Below are 22585 nucleotides of genomic sequence, written 5' to 3'. Positions count from 1 at the left end.
TCCGTTAGACTCAGCAGATAGCCCGATGTGACTTTGCTGTATATAAAAACTACTAGTCATCATACAGGTTAGCCCGCAAGTCCCTACACATCCATGTTATATTCAGTTACGCACGTATTATAATTTTTTTCAGAGAAATATGGCCGGTGTAAGCCCATTTACACTTGAAAATGTCTCGCAGAACATGGCGTCGCATATTATGCAGCGAGAATGAGGGACAGCACACAGATACAAGATATGTGAATGGGTAGGGACTTACGGGCCACCCTGTAGTTTTCCATCATATGCGGGACATGTTTCACTGACACAATGGCGTAGGTCTAAAACCATTTCGTCACACATGCTTGTAAAAAGACATCTAATTTTCATTTTTAACAGTAATGTATTCGTCGTAATGCTGTTAAAACAGAATACACATTTAGAAGTACTTACCTTTGTTCTTGTCATAAATGTAAGGGCCTTTGAAACTGGAACCACCGACTAGAATTTTCAATAATTTATAGCCCATAAGCCTAGTGGCAACTAACCATGTTTCATTTGAGGCGTAGTTGTTTTCGCAGTGTCAATGTAATTCTTCGCTGCAATTGGTTTCATTTTGTTGAGCGTGCATTATAATTGTTTATACAATACAGTTTGTATCAGATTAATAAACGTAGGGCGATAACTTATTTTGATCCATCATGACTTACGTGATACAATAAAATGAAATTTATGGTCCTTTACAAGCTAGTAACGAATTTCAGGAACCGTACGAGAATTTCATGTTAGGATCACAATCGAGGTTCACGTTCTGGTGGGCATACAGATAATGTAAATTAAGGTCTCAGATACGGAACTTTACGGTGTCGTACCTGCAAGTTACACGCACATCGTATGGTGCCTTGTTCAGTACTGCACTGTAGTATACATACTATGGGTCTTGAACCATACTATGGGTATGTATATTCATCGCACCTAATGCATGAAATCGTGTGTGCAAGATCCTAGCTTTGAACCAGCATTATATTACAAAGTTTTGCCATGGTTATCAAATATAAAAGAGGGGAACACAGCTTGTCAGTCGAAATATTTCATTTTCCGTTTCACTTACCATGCCACCCCCCAGCCAGTAATATTTAAGTTATAGTTCCTACAGTTTTCTTCCCTTAATTTGAAAAACTAGATTCGCTACTTTTATTTTCATCCTAAAAACACATTTAGATAAACTTTTTCACTTCGTATTACAGAGTTGGTTTTTTCACGTATTAAAGACCAACTAAAAAGGGGAAACTTGAACTGGCTCCTACCGGTTTTCCAACGTTTTTTCAATTTACTAATTTCAAAATACATTGAAACCAAGGCCTTGAAATCAAGTGGCGAAATTTGCATGCACAGAAAACGTACTCACTAAACAGTCTACCCTCGCACACATATTGCCGATGCTTAGCGTGTGCTACGCCCCAGATCGGGTACAAAATACTCACTGTAGATAAAGAACAATACAATAAATGATACTAATAATTCAATACGTAAGTTGCATGCAAAGAAACGTACAATCGAGTACTCGTTGTAGTTGTCTTGAACCCAGACACTGCATGTCCTTTCTCAGGTTGTTTACAATGTATTAACTGGATGTAGTTTTATTAATTATTTAATGGAAAATTATAGGTTGATAATACAAACGATAGGAACTCTGAAAAACTTAAGTGTCCAATGTACAAATATCTTCTAATCAGTTTAGTACAAATTCGAATAGAAACTAAAGTCCAACGTTTGTTTTTATTTAAAAAACTCCCGTAGTGACGAAAGACTATTAGTTAATAAAATCATTATGACTTTTCCCATTGTTCATGTAATTCCAAAGAAACATGACAAAGTATCTTACTATCCAGTTTTTATTTACTTGAGACTGCTAAAACTATTAGATGTAAGAGAACAAAATGTTTATTTACAGATTCTCACTCTTTACACCAGAGAAAAAAAAACAAACCAATATCCAGGAAAATTTATTTTATTTTATGCAAATGTGAAGAACTATACATAAATAAATTTACATCAATATAAATTTATACTAAAAACAATTATTTTCATTAAAAAGTTATCAACTCTTATGTAAATAATAAACAATCGTCTAACAGAATTTCTCTTTGAGTTTGATTGTCTATTTAAAAAACTTCGTACAAATCTACAAAGCTAATATCTACGTATAGAGCTGTCACTGTCCTTGATACTAACTAGAAGGCAAACAGTCAACAGAGCTGTCACTGTCCTTAGTTTTAGTTTTTTTAAAAGTCAGAAAAAGTACATTAAAGTAAGACTAAACTGGTTTATTACATCAGGTTGATTACACTGACTATTATAATACCCAACGTTAATATCTTTCAATCACACCACACATTTTTGGTTAATGATTTTAATATATATGTATTAAAAGAATCATCCATATACATCTGTCATTCCCACAGCACGACCATTTCTTCTGGGAACCATTCTCTGAAAGAAACAAAGAAAAGTTGAAAAACAAGTAACAAACTAAAGAGAGAGAAAATTAAATATCTAACAGCATCAGATCTTTATAGTTTTCATCTTCACTTCAGAGAGATTCCCACAAATTTATCATCCAGTGCAATGATTGAAGTTCACATTTTTCATAATTTCAAATTGTTTTGGTTCCCACTTGTTTTAAATGTTAAAAGCAGTAAAAACTAAGGAACATCAAAATTCAGAACACAAAGACAAGTAATATTTGTTGATTTATCTTTTACCAGATGCTTAAGACTTTATATTTGGGCACTGTCACTTCTGAGTTTAGTGAAACCTAGTTCAGAACACACTCAATCCAACCCAAAGAATTAAATGCTCCCCATCAGTATCACATTTCAATCTGTTAGACAAAACCCTTAATGGCCAACAGAATGAAATGTGATAGTGATGGGCATTTAATCCTTTGGGTCAGATCGAGTTTGTTCTGAACAAGGTTCCACTAATTCAGGATGAGAGAACAACTTATGGCCAAGTTAGTTGCCACACATAACTAAGCAACAATGGATGCTACTAGCATACATCTTAATACTAAGGAAGTTTCAAAGTCCTTTTACCTTGGATAAGATTTTCAGTTTTCCTACAATACCTGAAAAAGAAATACAATATTAGAAGACTTTCATGGAAACTTGAGTTAAATTATCTTACACAATGACCTCAGATATTATTTGGTGAATGGAAATCATCACTCAAAAGTCAAGAGTAGCAAATACAGAGTCATACTTGGTCAAAGAACAGTCAACTTTATCTACCAACACCTAGAAATGTGACACTATTCCTCTTATTTATAATTTTAAAATACCAGATATTTGCAGCAACAAATTAAGTTCCATTGTATTGATAGCATGTTCTGCTTGCCATTAAAACCAAGTATGAAGATAGAAAACCATGCTGTCAAACAAGTAATCAGAGAAACTTCAACATGCCAACTACTTCAGTTTCCAAAGTGGGCTAGAAAACAGGATATTTACACCACTAGTAGCTCTAGAATAAGAATATCCAAGTTGCAAGTTAGCATTTCATTTAATTTTTACCTTAACAAGATTCAACATCAGGTAACAGGTTCCACAGAAAGTTGTATACTTTCAGGAAATCCCAACTTTTGATTCCAAGATAAAATGTTAGTGGACACTAAAAGAAAACTACTAGAAGACTGTAAAAACTTACATTGCTTAAGGTAAAATGTACTCGTGTCACTGTTCTCCAGCAGAACCCTAAACCAAGAAAAAAAAAAAACAGTTATTAGAATAAAACGTTAATTTATAAATCTTCAGTTGATGATGTAAGCACATAAATCAGAACTTATGCATCGTCACCAACATCAGTGAGAGAGTTCAAAGAAATCATCACATTATGCTCAGGTTAATATACAAATTGTGCATTAGATAACCAAAACTTGGTGTTAGGAAAAAAAAGTGATTGATCAACTGGATGTTAAAAGTTCATGATTAAACCACAACTAAAAGTAATGTTACTTTTCATGAACAGATTTTCATTCCTACATGTGGATTACATTCGTTTTTCCTTAATAAACAAACATGGTTAAAAGAAAATTCATTAGGTAAGTCTTACTACCAGTAAACATTTGTGGAAAAAAAATTAATTACTTGGGGTAAGATGTTCTGCATTGGTTTAGCTTCCAAACCTATTAATTCAAGAACAATTCTGTTTCAAAGAATTCTGAAAATTTGGGCAGTTTATAATATACATAAAACATGTAAAAACATCTATTTTACTTTATTAAAAGTACTATACAGTAAAACAAACCTGTCAAAAATCGATGAAATTTATCTGCAGTCCAATGCTATTGTTCAAGCCATTACCTAAATGGTAAAAGAAAAGACCATATTAAAGCTCGACTACTATCGCAATGTGTAAACAAAAACCAATAGAAGACCTCAGAAAGAAATCAGTGGAATTGGGCATCAACATAAAAAACCTTCAGAATGGTGCATGAATCATCTTTGATCTTTTTTATTTAAAACTTTCAAAATTAAAGGAGTTGGCCTTCAATAAAACTCTTGAAACTGAAATAGGTGAATGATTATTGTAATAAGTAATTAAAAAACACCAACACTACATACAGCATCATCTCAATGAAATTTTAAAACTAAATCATGTCATGTAAACAGCTCAACTGGCAGGTTTGGAGCTAAGTCAATAATGTATAATGACCTCCCCCTCCTAAACAATTTCTGAAAAAGATTAAAATTTATTCCAGGTGATTGTATTTATTATGTCACTTATAAAACAAATTCTACAGAATATACAAAACCAGAAATTTAGGAAGTATTTCATAAACTGATCAGCCAGATAAACAAAAATCAATTTTAAAAAAGTTTGTAAAAAAATATTTACAACTTCACTGTCAGGTCTACTTACAAGAATGTATTTTTGATGGCTTCAATGAGGACATTCAAGATTTAAGTACACTGAAAATATTAAATAAAAGGGTCAGACACTACTTTAATTTGTTTTTCACACTTTTTACAGTTGCATAAGCAGTCAGGAAGAGAGAGTTCAATTGAAATCACCATCAATCATTATATCCCTTCTTGTCATCACATGCAGTTTTAACCTCTTTCTGGATAGGTCAGGGCTCACAGGTCATGTCATTGTTGCCTCAATGCTATTGAACTGTTTCATGAATATCAGTAAGTCTGGTACAAAACTATATATAATTTAAAAGTTCAGTATTATACATTAGTTAATGTCTTAAATATTTTTTGCAAGTCATGTGGTATGTTGAATGTAGCACAGGTTGAAATTAAATGTTTGTGACAAAATATTAGACATGTAGAGTAGGAACCAACATCAACAAGCAAGCTGGAGTACAACAAAAACCTTCCATGTTTTTCAATTTGTTGAAATTGTTAACAAATTAGTCAAGATGGATTTGTAAAAACAGACAAGAATCAGTAACAATTTCACATTTCTAGATAATGTTACTCAAACGGGGTTGATATTCAGGTAATACCAGTCATAACCAAAACAGGTATAAGTTAGTAATACAATACTCCAAGAAACAGGTCTACACTTAAATTAACAAGAAGTTCAGAATCTTCAAATATCTCAGTCCATTTTCTTAAAACTAAACCTCATATAACTTGTACAACTAACTAGTTTTTTTTTTTAACACCATGTTCACATTTCACAAGAACTTAGTGTAACATGCAAAGTTTACAACATTATAACTGGTTTTTGTTAATAACCATTTTGTAAAAAATCACTATAGGTTATAGCATTAGTTTAACATTCACAAACAGAAGTACTGAAAGCAACTAACCTTTCAAACATCCATGGCAAAAACAGCAACAAGCCACCATGCAATCTGCAAGTGTTACATTATGAAAATATATAATATCAAATATATTATTTCAAGCACTCACAAACACAGTCTAAGTAAGTGTCAGCTAGAGCTAATACATTGAGTAACATCATCACATCAGAGACAGAGCAATGTTGTAATCATTCACTATTTCTGAAAAACTATGCTTTAAAGATGTTAATTTCACTTCACATGCACAACCAATATAAATTATTTATCCTACCTGTGTCAATTCTTCTAGCCCTCATCTTGGCATCTGAAAAAGTAAATACACATTAAAAAAAAAATCTTAAACAGAACATGCACTTGCAGTCATCCTCCCCTTCTCAGAGATCTTGGTGAAAACATTCTCACAATATATATCAAATAATATTCATCATCACAGAAGTTGGCTAGTTAAAAATCCATCACCTTGTCTGTATTTAAACAAGCATCAACATTAAGTTTATTAACCCTAACAGGTGACATTCTAGCAATCTGATTATTTTGTATGCAGAATTAAAACTCCAAGAAACTTACCATAACAGTTACTTGAAAGCCATTGTCCATAATCAATCTGAATAAACAATAGCACTAATGATTATAATATAATAGCAATGTAACTTTACAATACATATTAATAAATGCATCAGGTAAGATAATGTAACAGCATACATTTTTCAGATGAACTATGCTTTAATCACATGCAAATTTCATTTTATAAACAATTTTAAGTACACCTGCAATAGTAACTCCCCTTCATTCAATATTTTAATTTTTCATTATCCAAATCAAAATATACATAGTGTGCACAAGTGCATATAAAACATATTGGATTTATCATTCTTTACCAATTTACCCAAATCAACATGTCTTAGGATCAAAAACTACATTTAACATCTGACCAAAGACAGCTAACTACTCGAGTTAGAAATCAAACAAGTTAAACAAAAATTTTAAAACTAAATTTTGATCATTTTGTTGGTATATACATGTACAATATTTTAGTTCCATCTACATATAGACACAAGTTCAATGAATGATGCATTAATTACCTATTTTGCTAGATTCCAGTTAATTTCAGGATATTTTCATAACTCTGGACTTTTTAACTATAAGTAATATCCTTATAAATACAATGTCGGGTCCACAGCCTGGAACGATTCTAGTTTTTTGCATATTCTGAAATAGACAGAACTAAATCTAAACAAGTTGCAACATTCCTTACATCATCCTACATTCAGTTACAAATTCTTATGTTACAACGTAAAATACAACATTAAAACTAGAAAGGCCTCTTTAACATTCATCCAATACATTGCACTGTTCTATTTACCCATTACGTTTTATATACAGTTCTGAACGAACCTGACGTTACCAATTAGCAAATATTTTCTACAAATTTAGATTGTGAGGAAACCTATACATAATTTGCTGCAAAATATTAAAAACGTTATTAATATTAAATACGCACAATTAAGTCCAATGACTATACCTAGCCAGACACAGAGGTCCCAGTAATTAAAAGCTTTAACTACTGCATATTGTTTCTACGCAGTGAACACTTAAGCAATAATTTTGTACTAGTAAGTTATGCAAGAAAATATAAAAGTTCGTTCTCTCTCTCTCTCTTTATGGGTATATTAATGTTTGTCTACCCAGGAGGGTCATGTTTCTTTAACCTTTTCAACAGTCAAGCATATTTATACATGATATCCAAGGGCCAGATTAACCCACACTTACTCGGGCCCTTTTCAGGGCAATGTCCATGCACAATCTATACATACACTTGGTGCAAATAAAACATTTCTCTTACAGTTCCATAAATTTGTACTTTCAGTTAGATATTAATTAGGAAACGTTTACATAAAAAAACCTTTCAATGTATTATTATTAATCTCTAAACTAATGGAGTATAGTTAATAGGTGGCCTTTTATTATTTCACATATCTATTTTTATTTAGAAAGTATATATTCACTGGGGAAAAGTGCTTAGGTCTATCATCATGTAAACAATACCTAGTTTGTTTTTTCTCCAAATTTTATTAAAATAATTTATTGTACTATGTAGGAATATCTGCTATTGTTTCGATATGTGCGTATTTATGCATAAATTCGGAAGATGTTCTAGGTACTTTATATGCTGTTGTCAGTAATGTATTTTGTATTGTTGAGTTTTGCTTACATTTATCCATGAAGGAACTGCATCGTCAATGACGAGCCTAATGTAGGTTATATATTTATGTTGTCTACCGTAGTTCCACTCTTTTTGTCAGTTAAGACTCCTAGCATAGTTTATTTTTCGTCAAATTTTTGTTCTATTATTTATGCGGTTTATCCACGTTAGTTTTTAATAGAACGCAAGTCCCAAGAATTTTGCTGAAGTAGCAACCATTCATGTAAATCTCTACAAAGCTCATCTATTGTAGGGGTAATTTTCAAACTCTAATGCGTAAATTATTTTGGTTAGGCCTTGGGGACGAGATTTTACTGTTATCCCTAAATCTTCTTTTGTTGCTAATGAGCAACCGTTGCAATATCTTATTATCAGAAACGTAATGAAATCATAAAGGTACATATACGAAATAATGCCCACCCCATGTCCACAATTGAAACCGCATGGACAACGAAAGCAACAAATTTATTCACAACGTAAACAATCGCAATTTTTTAAAAAATAATTTTATATTAAAATTACATCTTAAAGTAGTGCTCTTACTCAGATCCTGCAGTTTAGTTTATTATATTACTTAATTTGAAGTTCAAATCAAGGTGGCCACTTTTGTTTCAGAGCACTAGTTTTAAAAACTAGTTAAGGTGCACGTGTATTAGGTTACATCATTTAAATATTCTTGACAAAAGACTATCCATGAAGAAAAATCAACCCTCAAACCAGCTCAACTCAAATTAACATTCACTTCTACATAATATAACGTCTGTAACTACCATCTCAAGAGCAACTCGCTGTCGAACGTTGTTTTAATGAAAACACCCTTCCCACGTTTCGTAACTTTAGTAATTTTAAATCCAAGTTAATCACACAAAAGAATACGTTGTGGAAGAAAAATTACTTAACAATATATATCAAATAATAATATTTAACTTCTATACCTCTTTATTTCTACAATAATAATCGTAAACTATTACATACTACACGTGAAAAAAAAAAAAAGAATACTAACACTACTTACCTCTCCAACTCACCTCTTCTCACGACTTCCAATACAAGAAAGAACAATTCATACCAGGAACGACGAATTTATTGAAAACTGGTCATACTCTCGAACCTGTGATACTGACAAAAAATTACAAATCAAAACTCATTATTGCTATATAGAAATATCGTTTAGTTCTAAACTCTGTAATTATACGATTTGTTTTTATTTTTTCATGTTACTACTGATAATAAAACTTGTTTATTTCTTATTCTAATAATCATATACAATAAAAAAGTTTACGCACATGTCCACCAGGAAAATGTTTTACGAATGTTTTTCTTTTTGCAAAGCTATATTGGGCTGTCTGCTGAGTTCATCCAGGAGAATAGAACGCCTAATTTTAGCAAAAAGGTTGATCAGTAGTATTTTCTTTTCTTAAAAAAAAAGGATTTTTAAAATTTCTATTTAATTAATAGCATATTAATGAGTAAATAATAGCATATATATGAGTAACTGATAAACACAATATTTATCTCGAACTTTTTACAAACTATTTGCATGTACTAGTTCATAGTAAATGAATGATACAACTAAAACATCATACATTTTCTTTCGCAGTAATTGCCTCTAGTTGTCCCGCGTCGCGCCAAACATGCTCGCCCTCCCAGCCGTGGGGACGTTATAATGTGACGGTCAATCCCACTATTCGTTGGTAAAAGAGTAGCCCAAGAGTTGGCGGTGGGTGGTGATGACTAGCTGCCTTCCCTCTAGTCTTACACTGCAAAATTAGGGACGGCTAGCACAGATAGCCCTCGAGTAGCTTTGTGCGAAATTAAACAAAAAACAAAGCCTCTAGTTGTTAGATATTTGTTGAGTGGGCTACTAATTGACAAGTCACGTTAAAGTTTTAATAAAGTTGTGTTTACGAAACTATTGTACAAGAATCTATTTGATTAAAACAGTGAGGGAGTCTATATTAGTACTGTGTTGTAATATGCAAGTAAGTAATAGAAAACACAACAATTGCTTTTTTTATAACATTATAAGATTCAATACAAACATTCATAGATTCAAGTTCGTCTAGAAATACCAGTCAGTCAGTTAATCTGCATGTAGCAGGTTCGAATCCCTGTTGCACCAAACGAGCTCGGTTTTTCAGCTGTGGGGCATTATAAGTGAATGACAGTCCCACTATTCGTTGGTAAAAAGAGTAGCCCAAGAGTTGGCGATGAGTGGTAGTGACTAGCTGCCTTCCCTCTAGTCTTACACTGCTAAATTAGGGAAAGGTAGCGCAGATAGCCCTCGCGTAGCTTTGTGCGAAATTCAAAAACAAACACTTTGGTTCATATTATTTTAGTAATGGATTCATGATGGGAAACAGAAGCTTAATATTGAAAAATGACGAAGAGCGATAAAACATTTTATTTATAAGGCCCGGTTATTTTGGAATGTCTTATTCCATCTTCAGCAACATCTAAAAATTGTGTTACAAAGCTGATTATAATTAAAGTTATGATAAAATAACACAATAATTAGTTTACTTGGTTAAGAAAAGCGGTAAAAGGACGGATAAAACAGTCTTTAATTATGAATCGACTTTCTTTAATATAGAATTCGATATATCTTTTGGTAATGACAGAGAAATAGTTAAATGAAATATTGCTACCCGTGGTTTCAGAATGTGAACGAATTGATGATGGGCTGGGTTTGAGTAGTGGAAGACTGATTCTGTTTGATACTCCTAAATATTCACAGACTCTTCGTAATGACGAAAAACCTACGTGAACTAATAATGTATCTGAAAATGACCTAAGAAGGTCGAAACATTGTTCTCTGCATCGTAAATAAAGGTGTTAATACTCATACCAACCGTTCCGAGATACATTCACAGACTCTAGTCTAGTCTGATGGCGTTTCATTTCAGCAATGTACTTTTAGTAACTGTAAGATTTTATCCGTCCATTTTCAGCTTTTCTCAATAACAAAGTAAACTAATGATTCTGTTATTGTATTAGTAATAATGATATTCGTAATACGGTTTTCAAATTTCGCTGAAGATGCAATAAGTTCTATCTGAATGTTCGAACCTTTATGAACTATCTTCTTCATTATTTTAGAAATGTTGCAATGATTTATTTAACGTATTTATAAACACAAAACACAATATCTTAAAGTTCATATCAAACAATAGTATTGTCTGATAATTTTATAAATGAGCCAATTAAATCGAAAATACAAGATGCAAATTTAGATTTTAATCATTAGAACGATGCTATGGGTCCAAACGTTATAATGGCTACACATTGTCACATACTACATTTATTGTTACAGGCAGTGTTGTGCCCTTAGATTCAGTATTGATACACCTAAAAGTCAGACCCTCTCAGAGTATGGTAAAAGCCATTTGTCACAGTAGGGTAGTTTTGTGTAAACAAAGGACGGAATTCCAAGCACGCACATGTCAAACTACACAATCATATCTCATGATATTCACATGCTCTGATGAATAATTTCTCTACTTTTGTTTTCATTTATGTTTTCTTATCCAATAAATTTCTTTTAAACTTTAATTGCTTTTATAACAATAAATAACAAATATTTATTAAAAAAAAAAAGAGATTTAGTACTTACATCTGGATTCTTGTCCTTTCAAGTTTTCTACTCATAAGAACTACGACCCTAATGTTTGCTGACCCTACTTTTGAGTACCAATAGTTGTCCCACAAGCTTTTTAACTTAAAATCAAAAATTTTGTCACCTACCAAAATCAGAATGTCTTAAAACTATTAAAATTTAACTGGTTTTCTAAGCTTAAGCTATAAATAGGCTAAAATAACTGCAATAACTAGTCAAACAAACCTTCGGTGATAGCAAACAAATAAAGTGGGACAGAATTTCTCATAACCTGCCATCCAAACAAATCTACTCATTGAACTTCACTTAAAATATTCTCATTCTACTGACTGTAAACAATCGAACAGTTAATAAAATACAAGACATGATAGGAGGAGCATGGTGTGCGAGTTTCACTTTATTGTGTATATATATGTATATATATATTGTGTATATATATATACACACATCACTAAATTAAAAATTTTATAGGCTAGAAATTAATACTTTAGCTTGGGAATAGCTATAGTTCAAGTTTGTAATTCATTGTAAACTTAGATCATATAGGGGTTAAAAGAAAATCTAAAATGGGTAATTTAGAGGAAATAAGTGCCACAGAAAACTGATAAACTGGTCAGCATTTCCTTAGGGAATTAACAAATTAAAACTTATATATTTTAAAAATTGAACTATAAACTACAATTTGATACCAAGTTGATTGATATACATAGATAATATAGTTGTTTATTTAATTTTTGAATGCAACTCTGTAAAAGGTCATCACATGCACAACTGTTCAATCAAAACACCCACACCTGTATTCAGAGGTAATGAAAACTATAACATTGAATAATATCTAGGTTACCTGCATCCTTACCATACAATGTTTGGTGGTAATCCAATACAGTAGGCCTATAAGATTAAAATCCTGTTTCTTTTATATTACCTTCACTGTTTCCTGTTCTCCAATACTTTTAGTCTTCTTTTAGGACCAACTGGTCGTGAAAGAAATCATTAATATCATGTACATAAAAACCTGTCTTCAGTTGGTACTCTTTTGCTAGTATTATGTTGTAAACACATTTGGTACATTCAAGCCAAAACTAGAGTGTTGTTAGTACAGACAATTAATAACCAATACTTTATCTTTCTAGTTTTTAGAAATGTAGGCTTCTTTTAAATAAACTACATTACTCCACATTTTATTCCAGTTAAAGAAAGAAAAATATTTTTCAAGCTGTGCAAATTTTAGTAAAAGTCTTTAAAATCTTTAAGTTTGTGTAAAACTGCTCAGTGCATGAACATGACTAAATCTTTGGATGAAAATAGATTTTCCTAGTGAGCATGGAACTTATACAAGGCACTTGTTTCATCCTATCCATTCCTGGATCATTAGGCACACAAGACTCGAAATCATACGCTACCTTCCGGCAAACTATTTTCATCAGACTCTGTAAATCCATATCCTTGGCATGAGCTTCCAACACCTTACACAATGCCTGCACAAACCAGGAACCATTGTTAGTGATCCTCCATGAATAAAACCCAGGCACAGTTGAATAACATATAAGGAAGTCAGCATGGGTTGGTATCTTGAAGAACTTTGATCCAGCATCAGGTTCATCTTTACCTGTGGCTAGAGTAACTCCTCTATCCAACTTATCCCCTTGACAAGCTTGTATAAAAAATATTTTTGGTTTGCCTGCTAAGGATGTACACAAGTCACCAGTGAATGGAGTAAACACCATTTCATTGGGAAACTTTCCATCTCGACCGTACAACGCACCTTGTTCTCCATGAGTCAAAATACAGCAGGCGAAGCAATCTCGATTCGAATGGTCTTCTTTGCTAACCTTTTCCAATTCATTAAGCATTGCTTTTACGGGTAAATTACAGTGCATGACAACTTCAAAATCTAATTCTCTAAAACAACGATAGAGTTGTTCACCATCTTGATTAGTTCCTCTTCTTTTCGTTCAGGCGGTATGAGGATCAAAATCTTTGTTGTTAAAAATCAGACACTTTCCTCTTGTTTTTTGTCTCATGTTGTACTCTTCACTGTCAGGATGAATGGACAAGTAGGCAGATGCTTCTGAGGTTCTGTTAAAAAATGGTATACCTAGAGCATCACCAACATCTTCTCTGCCACCATCATGGCAGTTCACTGATTGTTCTTCTGTAGACATCTTATTTGGGCCTGCATGTAGAACAAAGATTGTCTATTTACAATCCTAATACATGAATGAAAGTTAAAAACATACATAACAATATACCTTGATAAACAGTTACAGACAGATTTCTAAATTTAATAAATTACACAATTTGTATTAAAAAGATATGTGTACTGTATCTGAAAGGAAAAACATCTTGTAATTTGTGAAATGAAACTACCATGTAATTAATGAAGCCCTTACTTTTACAATAAATATAGCAAAACACTTGTTTTCTCCACAGCACTATGTGCTCTTTGTCAATTAATAAAGCATGTCCATCAAGCCAATGTATACATCAGCTCAAACAATAGGTTTTATTTTTTATTTCTAATACTCTTCTCTAAGTTAAAATATTTGCTTTATTCTTACTGAAAATTTAATTTTCTCTAGCTTTAATTATGCCTTTCTCTGCACAATAGCAAACATCTTACATCTGATTCTATTGAAAACGTTTCTCTTAAGCAGAATGGTAGCATTATGAAGTTACATAACTTGAACATAGAAACTTGCAAAATACTTTTATGCGAACAAGAAAGAAACAGGTCCGGTAACAAGATAATGTAATTTTAACCATATACATATGCGTAACATCATGGTCAAATGAAATCACCTAACATCTAGGTTCAAATGACAAATGGTCAGATACTGAATCTATTACATGACAGTTAATTTATTCATGAGGTTGACATAAATGAACAAAATAGAAGTTATATAAAAATGAGGATTCCTCATCAGTGCTCTAGATAAAAACACATTAAAAATAAAAATTATGCATACCAAGTATTCATAGTATTTATTAGTACATATATCATTCATTGATATGTTTATATTTGCCAGTTTGAAAGAAAGACACCTGTAATAATCATGAATATAAGATCATTCTCACCATAAAATGACAGACACATTAAACAGGGATTACTGGCTTCCAACTACTTGCATTTTAGGGTTACTTTTGAAATTAAAATTATAACACCTTAATTTTATCAAGCAATGTCAACAAAGAGATAACTGCACTGAAGTTCTCCTGTAAGTTCCTTAGGTGGTTCTTAACAGGGTCTTCATACAGAACTATAAAGAAAAACAAGTGAGCATTGCAAAAACATATAATTGTTACATGACCAAAAAGTTAAAAACAAAATGAAATTTAGCAAGTTTTTGGTTTTGGCACTGAAAATGATTTTGTCAAAATCTTATCTAGAACACTGAACTACAATGCAGCAGTTTCAAAAAACATCTCTGTTTCAAAAGAATACAATAACACGCAGTCCATACAGTGCAGGGTAAAAAACTCTATGGTAGAAAATCTAATAGAACTGGTTACAATACATAGATCCACGATAATGAAAGACCAAAGTGCATGTAAATAACATAGTGGAATCTGCTTAAAAAATACAAGCTAAAATCTTTCAAACTCTTGAAATATAAGAAAGAAAGAAGTCAGAACAAAGTATCAATTAGTCATTTTCCTTGTTCTAGAGGATTACAATAAGTGCTTGACTTTTATTCAAGAGATGAATCTGATCCTCCTACAGGCTTCTAGAAAGTGAACACTAATGATCCTCATCTAAATCAATTTATTACATATTTATTCCTATAGAATAAAGTAATATAACTAATAGAATCAAAGTTTTATTTCTGTTTAATGATCATGGCTAGTGTCAATGCAGATAATTGATGTATGTGTAAAATGCATTTGAAGGTAAACTAAACCATCTTTATTTACAAATTACTTAGGAAATTAACTCTTTACTATAAAAATTCATATGGTGAAGTTTACAAGTGAAAAGTTCAACATTTTGTTTCATGGTATATAATTAAAAAGAGGAGAAGGAATAGAACATTTCATATCCTCACGAACAAAAGTGTGGAACGCTTGTTTATAATTTCAATGTTTTCATGTGTCCGTCTTTATACTTTACGAAAAAAACTCGATGGAATTATGACATAAACACCCCAAATGCGTATCACGTGATTCACCACTAGAAGTATTATAGTTCGTTTGTCACACTCAGTTTCTAGCAAATGGAACATAAAAAGCTCCAACTATAATAACGTTTACACGACTCGTTGTTGTCCCTCAATATAATTAAATTGTAAGAATACTTACTTATTTCATGAAAATAAAATAGAAACCCTATATCCGAGCGCCTTCGAAAGTTGAAGCGTTTCTATTTCATTTTTATCAAGATTTCTTGTACCTTCGTGTTGAGCATCATAAATACTTATTTAATGAAATATTGTCCTTACCTTTACTTTAATATATGTTATTGGCGCAAATCCTAATAACTGAAATACGGTATAATTCGCAAGACGTAAATCAATTAACAATCCTTTCAATCACAAAGACTTATTTCAGTTTCAGTTCGTTAACGTATAAGCCTTCTTTTGTTTACTCACCTGAAACGGCAAGTACGATGGCGTCATCGTATAATACAAATACAAAGTATACGAGAACTATAATTATCAATTTGACATTTTTATACAAATGTTTTAATCCAGCTTAATTTATTTATTCGAAACCGTAATAATTATTCTTAGATGTACTGATTAAAATTTATAATTTTACAATATATCTTCATTTTGAGGTAATTTATATATTATATTTTAAAGGTAGGATATATTACTTTAAATATAATACAAATGAATAGCGCTACCTGATTTTGATCATTTATAGTGAAACAATGAAAGGTTAAAAAGTATTGAATGTGTAAAGGAGAAAAGTTTATTTTAAGTTATGACGTTTCGAGAAAATCATGCCAACATCAGTGTTCAGACACACTTGAATAAAGATTAATGTACACAGCAATGTAACAAATGGATCTCATGACTGGAAATTGTTAGCTTGATAAAGATATTTTGATACCTCAGGATGTTGTTTTTATATATGGCTGTTTTATTAACTTAAAATAACTCCTAGTTATTATGAATAGCTTCCTTTATTTTGCATCTGTTGGTGCTTGAGTTTTTGTTTAAAATTACAGATTTTATAGAAGTATACTTGCTGTAGTAAACATGAGATGGTTTTTATCATTTTGGTGAATCTGGACACTTATTACACTTTATAAATGACGGTGGTGTTGTACGATTTTATATACTTTTATTTAATAATGACTGTAGTTTAACATCAGATTTCTGGATGAATTTTAAGTCAATGAGAATTTTATATTTATTGGAAAGTTTTCTCCAAGTGTTAGTTATTTTTTAGCTGATTTCAGGGATAAATGATAAACTGCAGTGTAATATTTGTTGTTGTTTGGTGTGTTAGTGCTGTATTTTATTATTTATTATTATTAGTGTTAAATTTTGAAGTTTTTGTTCTGGGGTTGTGTGGAAAATTTTCAACAACGTTTAGTGGAAAGTTACTAATATAAATGAAGGAATACGTTTAGAAGTTGATTTCTTCAGGTATATAATCATTTAAGCTTGTTTTTTTTTGTTTTTTGAAATTTCGCGCAAAGCTACTCGAGGGCTTTCTGCACGAGCCGTCCCTGATTTAGTAGTGTAAGACTAGAGGGAAGGCAGGTAGTCATCACCACCCACCGCAAACTCTTTGGCTACTCTTTTACCAACGAATAGTAGGATTGAACGTCACATTATAACGCCCCCATGGCTGAAAGGGCGAACATGTTTGGTGTAACGAAAATTCGAGCCCGCGACCCACAGATTGCGAGTCGAGTGCCTGAACCACCTGTCATGCCGAGTCATTTTGTTAGGTAACAAACGAATCGTAACAATCTCAGTAGGTCAAAACATCACTTCTTTTTTAAGGTTTGTTTAGTATTTTTCACAAACAGCAGCTGATCGTGACCAAATACGTTTCTATGGGTGGTATTACTGAGCTTAATTTTCAACTTGTCAAAGTTACCCGAGATTTTAAAAGTATCATCTCCATTGGGTTAAGGCACTCGACTCGTAATCTGAGTGTCGCGGGTTCGAATCACCGTCACACCATACATGCTTGTCCTTTCAGCCGTGGAGACGTTGTAATGTAACGTTCAATCCCACTATCCGTTGGTAAAAGAGTAGCCCAAGAGGTGTTGATGATTAGCTGCCTTCTAGTCTTACACTGCTAAATTTGGGACGGCTAGCGCAGATAGCCCTCGTGTGTCTTAATGGTAAGAATGAAGGCTTATAACGCTAAAATTTTAGTTTCGATACTCACAGGGAACACAGTACAGATAACCCATTGTGTAGCTTTGTGTTTAATAACAAGCAAATAGGATTACATTCAGATTACGATCTATTCATTATTGTTAACTTTTTAGAATATTGTTATGATCAAAGAGTCCACCTACCGTTTGTTTGTGTGCTGTTTGTTTCCAAAAACCAGCATATATTTATAGCGTAACACAACAAAATCTGCATAAAAACTAAAAGGTTAGAAACTCTCATTCTAGGCAGATGAAGATATGTTATAATTTGAAATCTGAAAAAAAGAAAAAATACTATTAAAAATAAGTTAGACTTTTGAAGAGAAATTATTTTTTTTTAATAATCTGTTCTTTGAATAGACTTAACAAAAAAATGGCGACTCTATCACAGTAAGAAACCTTATGAAACGTAAAAGAAAACACATTGCTCGTAATCCACAAGTCGTCAGTCACGGATGGTATTATAATATGACAGTTAGTTGGTTTGGAGTTTTATGGCACAAAGCAGCTAGGCTATCTGCACCAAATAATTTGACAGTCAATCCCACTATTCGTTGGTAAAGAGTAGCTCAAGAATTGGCGGTGGGTGGTTATAATGATCATTCACTTACAAATGATAAATACGACGGTGTCATATCAACAAAACTTTTAACATTTTCTTTGAGATTCGAGAGTTTATAACAAATATAAGAATGTTTAGTTGCAACCATTAAGTTATACGGTTAATTATTCTATGAAAGTTGTTTGTTTGTTTTTTTAAGGAGAAAGTAAGTACCTTACTGAATGACCATCCAGAGGACTTAAAGGTGACCCAAGAGAGGAAAAAACGAAGAACAACGACCCTCAGGGAAACAGGATGCCGCAGCGATTGAAAAGCCGGTAATGAACAGAATTTTGGGAGGTGATCTAGTGAGAAAAGAAATAGAAAAGGACAGATAGAGAGACAGGAGTAGTAGTTTCGCTCACGCGAAAGGTTGGATGATGTTGGAGTAATAAATAATTGGTTGTTATTTGTTTTGTTTTTATATAACCTCACGTACTGCGACTCTTAACGGCTGATGAGGAGGTAAAAGTTTCGGAACATTAAATGATGGCAGCATAAGAACTTATTATGGCAGTGGAGTTGACGAGTTGTTTTCTCTCTTGTCCATCACAGATAGCCCCTTCAGAAGATTTAACTTTTATCTAGCAAAACCACAGACTAAAATATGGTTATGAATATCGTAGTTCATCTCACAGCGTCAGTTCTACTTACCAAAAACTATTCATTGGACATTCACATCCAAACGTCCTGCTTCAATCGAACAAACCTGATTTTTCACCCATTTAACCAGACTTCCCTCCATCAGAGTTTCTTCTGGCTTCGTCCTGCCCAGGTGTGGTTCATCATTTTTTGGATATCAGTGATAGGAAAAACGACTTATTAAGTCGGATTTTTTACCTATTTAACATGTGAGAAAGATTGAGGTAGTTTTGGGCTCAAGGCTTTTAATTATTTTTTTTACCGTATGAGACCAGCTTACCTTCGCAAAAAAAGTAACTGCGTCCTCTATATTTATTTTTCTAGCCGATAATTCTTAAATTTGTCAGGCTCTTCAGATCACTTTTGCTTTTCTCCCCACATCCAGATGGTTGGGGTGCTCACTTCGAATCTGAGAGTTGCGGGTTTCACATCCCTGTCCCATCAAACATACTCGTTCTTTCAGCTGCGGGAGTGTTATTATGTGATGGTCAATTCCACTATTTGGTGGCAAAAGAGTACCCCAAGAGTTAGCGAGGACTTACACTACTAAATTAGGGACGGTTTAAAATCCCTCCCCAATTATGGGGGTTTAATTTTCCCATTGCATACTACACTTTTTTTTTCCCTGTATAAACTAGACACACATTATGAATGAAACTAATATCTTGGCTGCTTTTAGTGAAGTCAACACAACTTATACACAAAGAGCTACAGAGTTCTACGTTCTTGAAACTCGCGAGTTAAGATGAGGTCTGAGTATGTATGGCGTGAGATTTTTTAGAAAAGTAAATAATAAAAAATATGTGAGGTATCTACGAGTGGGTGACGAAGAAAGCCCGTTTCGAAACCCTTTTACCATCACATTATAACACACCCACGGCTGAAAGGGCGAGCATGTTTGATGTGACGGAAATTAGAACCCGTGACCCTCGGATTACGAGTCGAATGCCATAACTATCTGGCCATGCCGGGTCATACTCTTCATTAAAAAAAAAAGTGTCATGAACACAACACTCAACTTGAAGATCAACACACACACACACACACAAAAAACGTTATTTCATCCGGGAATTTACGTCATACCTCAAATCCAGTTTTTCATGAATTACCTTACTGAAATAAAGATAGCTGATAAATGATTTAAAAATATCTTCCATAAATTATAAAATTTTGTTTATATAGGAAGCGATATAAACACTGGCATAGAAGCTGGAGTCGTTATAGCAGTAATGGCTGGGGTTCAAACTCTGGTTAGCACAGCACAGACAGCTTCACAATTATATTTTAGACATTAGTGCCTCAACACACAAAAACAAAATCCCTAAAGAACTTGCATTTTATGCACTAATACTTAAAAATGATACTGCAGTTTTTTCAGATGATCGAAAACCAAACTATTTGTTCCCCTTTTTGTTTATTAAACTGACAATATTTTAGATTTACAAGATCCAAAGATACTTCAGCATACTAAATGCACAAATGTCTATTCGTAATTCACCGGAAGGCTTGTAATTCAAATTTCTTAGGCCTACTTGCTCCCGAAAGTGATTCACTTTTGAAACTGTCAACTTTTCGGTCCTGTAAAGGCACTAGGATTTGTGTCCCGCACTTTGCCACTTTTTTGTTGGGGGAAGGAATTGGGAAGACTATTTCTTAACTGTAACCTTCACTTTCTTAGTGGAGAGCGATTCGGTTAAGACCAACATAAATAGCATCGAAATGTTTTATGTCTTCTCGCTGTATTGATAAAATAACCAGATACACAGTCCTCCATTCACTGCAAACGTTTCACTTTACCAGTCCGTTAGACTCAGCAGATAGCCCGATGTGACTTTGTTGTATATAAAAACTACTAGTCATCATACAGGTTAGCCCGTAAGTCCCTACACATCCATGTTATATTATTCAGTTACGTACGTATTATAATTTTTTTTCAGAGAAATATGGCCGGTGTAAGCCCATTTACACTTGAAAATGTCTCGCAGAACATGGCGTCGCATATTATGCAGCGAGAATGAGGGACAGCACACAGATACAAGATATGTGAATGGGTAGGGACTTACGGGCCACCCTGTAATTTTCCATTATATGCGGGACATGTTTCACTGACACAATGGCGTAGGTCTAAAACCATTTCGTCACACATGCTTGTAAAAAGACGTCTAATTTTCATTTTTAACAGTAATGTATTCGTCGTAATGTTGTTAAAACAGAATACACATTTAGAAGTACTTACCTTTGTTCTTGTCATAAATGTAAGGGCCTTTGAAACTGGAACCACCGACTAGAATTTTCAATAATTTATAGCCCATAAGCCTAGTGGCAACTAACCATGTTTCATTTGAGGCGTAGTTGTTTTCGCAGTGTCAATGTAATTCTTCGCTGCAATTGGTTTCATTTTGTTGAGCGTGCATTATAATTGTTTATACAATACAGTTTGTATCAGATTAATAAACGTAGGGCGACAACTTATTTTGATCCATCATGACTTACATGATACAATAAAATGAAATTTATGGTCTTTTTACAAGCTAGTAACGAATTTCAGGAACCATACAGGAATTTCATGTTAGGATCACGTTCTGGTGGGCATACAGATAATGTAAATTAAGGTCTCAGATACGGAACTTTACTGTGTCGTACCTTTAAGTCACACGCACATCGTATGGTGCCTTGTTCAGTACTGCACTGTAGTATACATACTATGGGTATGTATATTCATCGTATCTAATGCATGAAATCGTGTGTGCAAGATCCTAGCTTTGATCAACATTTGAGCCAGCATTATACTACCAAGTTTTGCCATGGTTATCAAATATAAAACAAGATGGAAACAGTTTTTCACTGGATACACAGCTTGTCAGTCGAAATATTTCATTTTCCGTTTCACTTACTATGCCACCCCCAAGCAGTAATATTTAAGTTATAGTTCCTACAGTTCTTTCTTCCCTTAATTTGAAAAACTAGATTCGCCAGTTTTATTTTCATCCTAAAAACACATTTAGATAAACAACTGCCCCAGATCGGGTACAAAATACTCACTGTAGATAAAGAACAATACAATAAATGATACTAATAATTCAATACGTAAGTTGCATGCAAAGAAACGTACATCTGTCCTTTCTCAGGTTTTTTGTTCACAATGTATTATCTGGATGTAGTTTTATTAATTATTTAATGGAAAATTATAGATTGATAATACAAACGATAGGAACTCTGAAAATATCTTTTAATCAGTTTAGTACAAATTCGAATAGAAACTAAAGTGCAACGTTTTTTTTTTTTTAAAAAACTCCGGCAGTGACAAAAGACTATTAGTTAATAAAATTATTATGACTTTTCCCATTGTTCATGTAATTCCAAAGAAACATGACAAAGTA

The 22585-nt window shown here is 32.9% G+C and overlaps 1 long non-coding RNA gene and 1 pseudogene across 3 annotated transcripts; both read right to left on the bottom strand.

The window, feature by feature from the left end:
* Nucleotides 1-1974: 1974 nt before the first annotated feature.
* LOC143243423 (uncharacterized) lies at nt 1975-12898 on the bottom strand. 2 transcript variants are annotated; one of them, XR_013024559.1, is made up of 8 exons: nt 12476-12898; nt 9290-9419; nt 9019-9122; nt 6883-7009; nt 6072-6104; nt 5807-5851; nt 3688-3734; nt 1975-2472 (listed from the first exon to the last, which is right to left on the bottom strand). It is a non-coding gene; the product is annotated as an uncharacterized LOC143243423 (long non-coding RNA). The 2 variants fall into 2 exon arrangements; XR_013024545.1 differs by lacking the exon at nt 12476-12898 and adding an exon at nt 6368-6404 and having other exon boundaries at nt 9290-9386.
* Nucleotides 10610-15440, bottom strand: LOC143243417 (caspase drICE-like; annotated as a pseudogene). The gene is made up of 3 exons (XR_013024522.1): nt 14698-15440; nt 13023-13795; nt 10610-12593 (listed from the first exon to the last, which is right to left on the bottom strand). The product of XR_013024522.1 is annotated as a caspase drICE-like (transcript).
* Between the last annotated feature and the right edge of the window lie 7145 nt (nt 15441-22585).

The sequence above is a fragment of the Tachypleus tridentatus genome, chromosome 2 (assembly GCF_004210375.1).
Source record: "Tachypleus tridentatus isolate NWPU-2018 chromosome 2, ASM421037v1, whole genome shotgun sequence".
NCBI lineage: Eukaryota > Metazoa > Arthropoda > Merostomata > Xiphosura > Limulidae > Tachypleus > Tachypleus tridentatus.
This window is presented reverse-complemented; position numbering and strand designations above follow the sequence as displayed.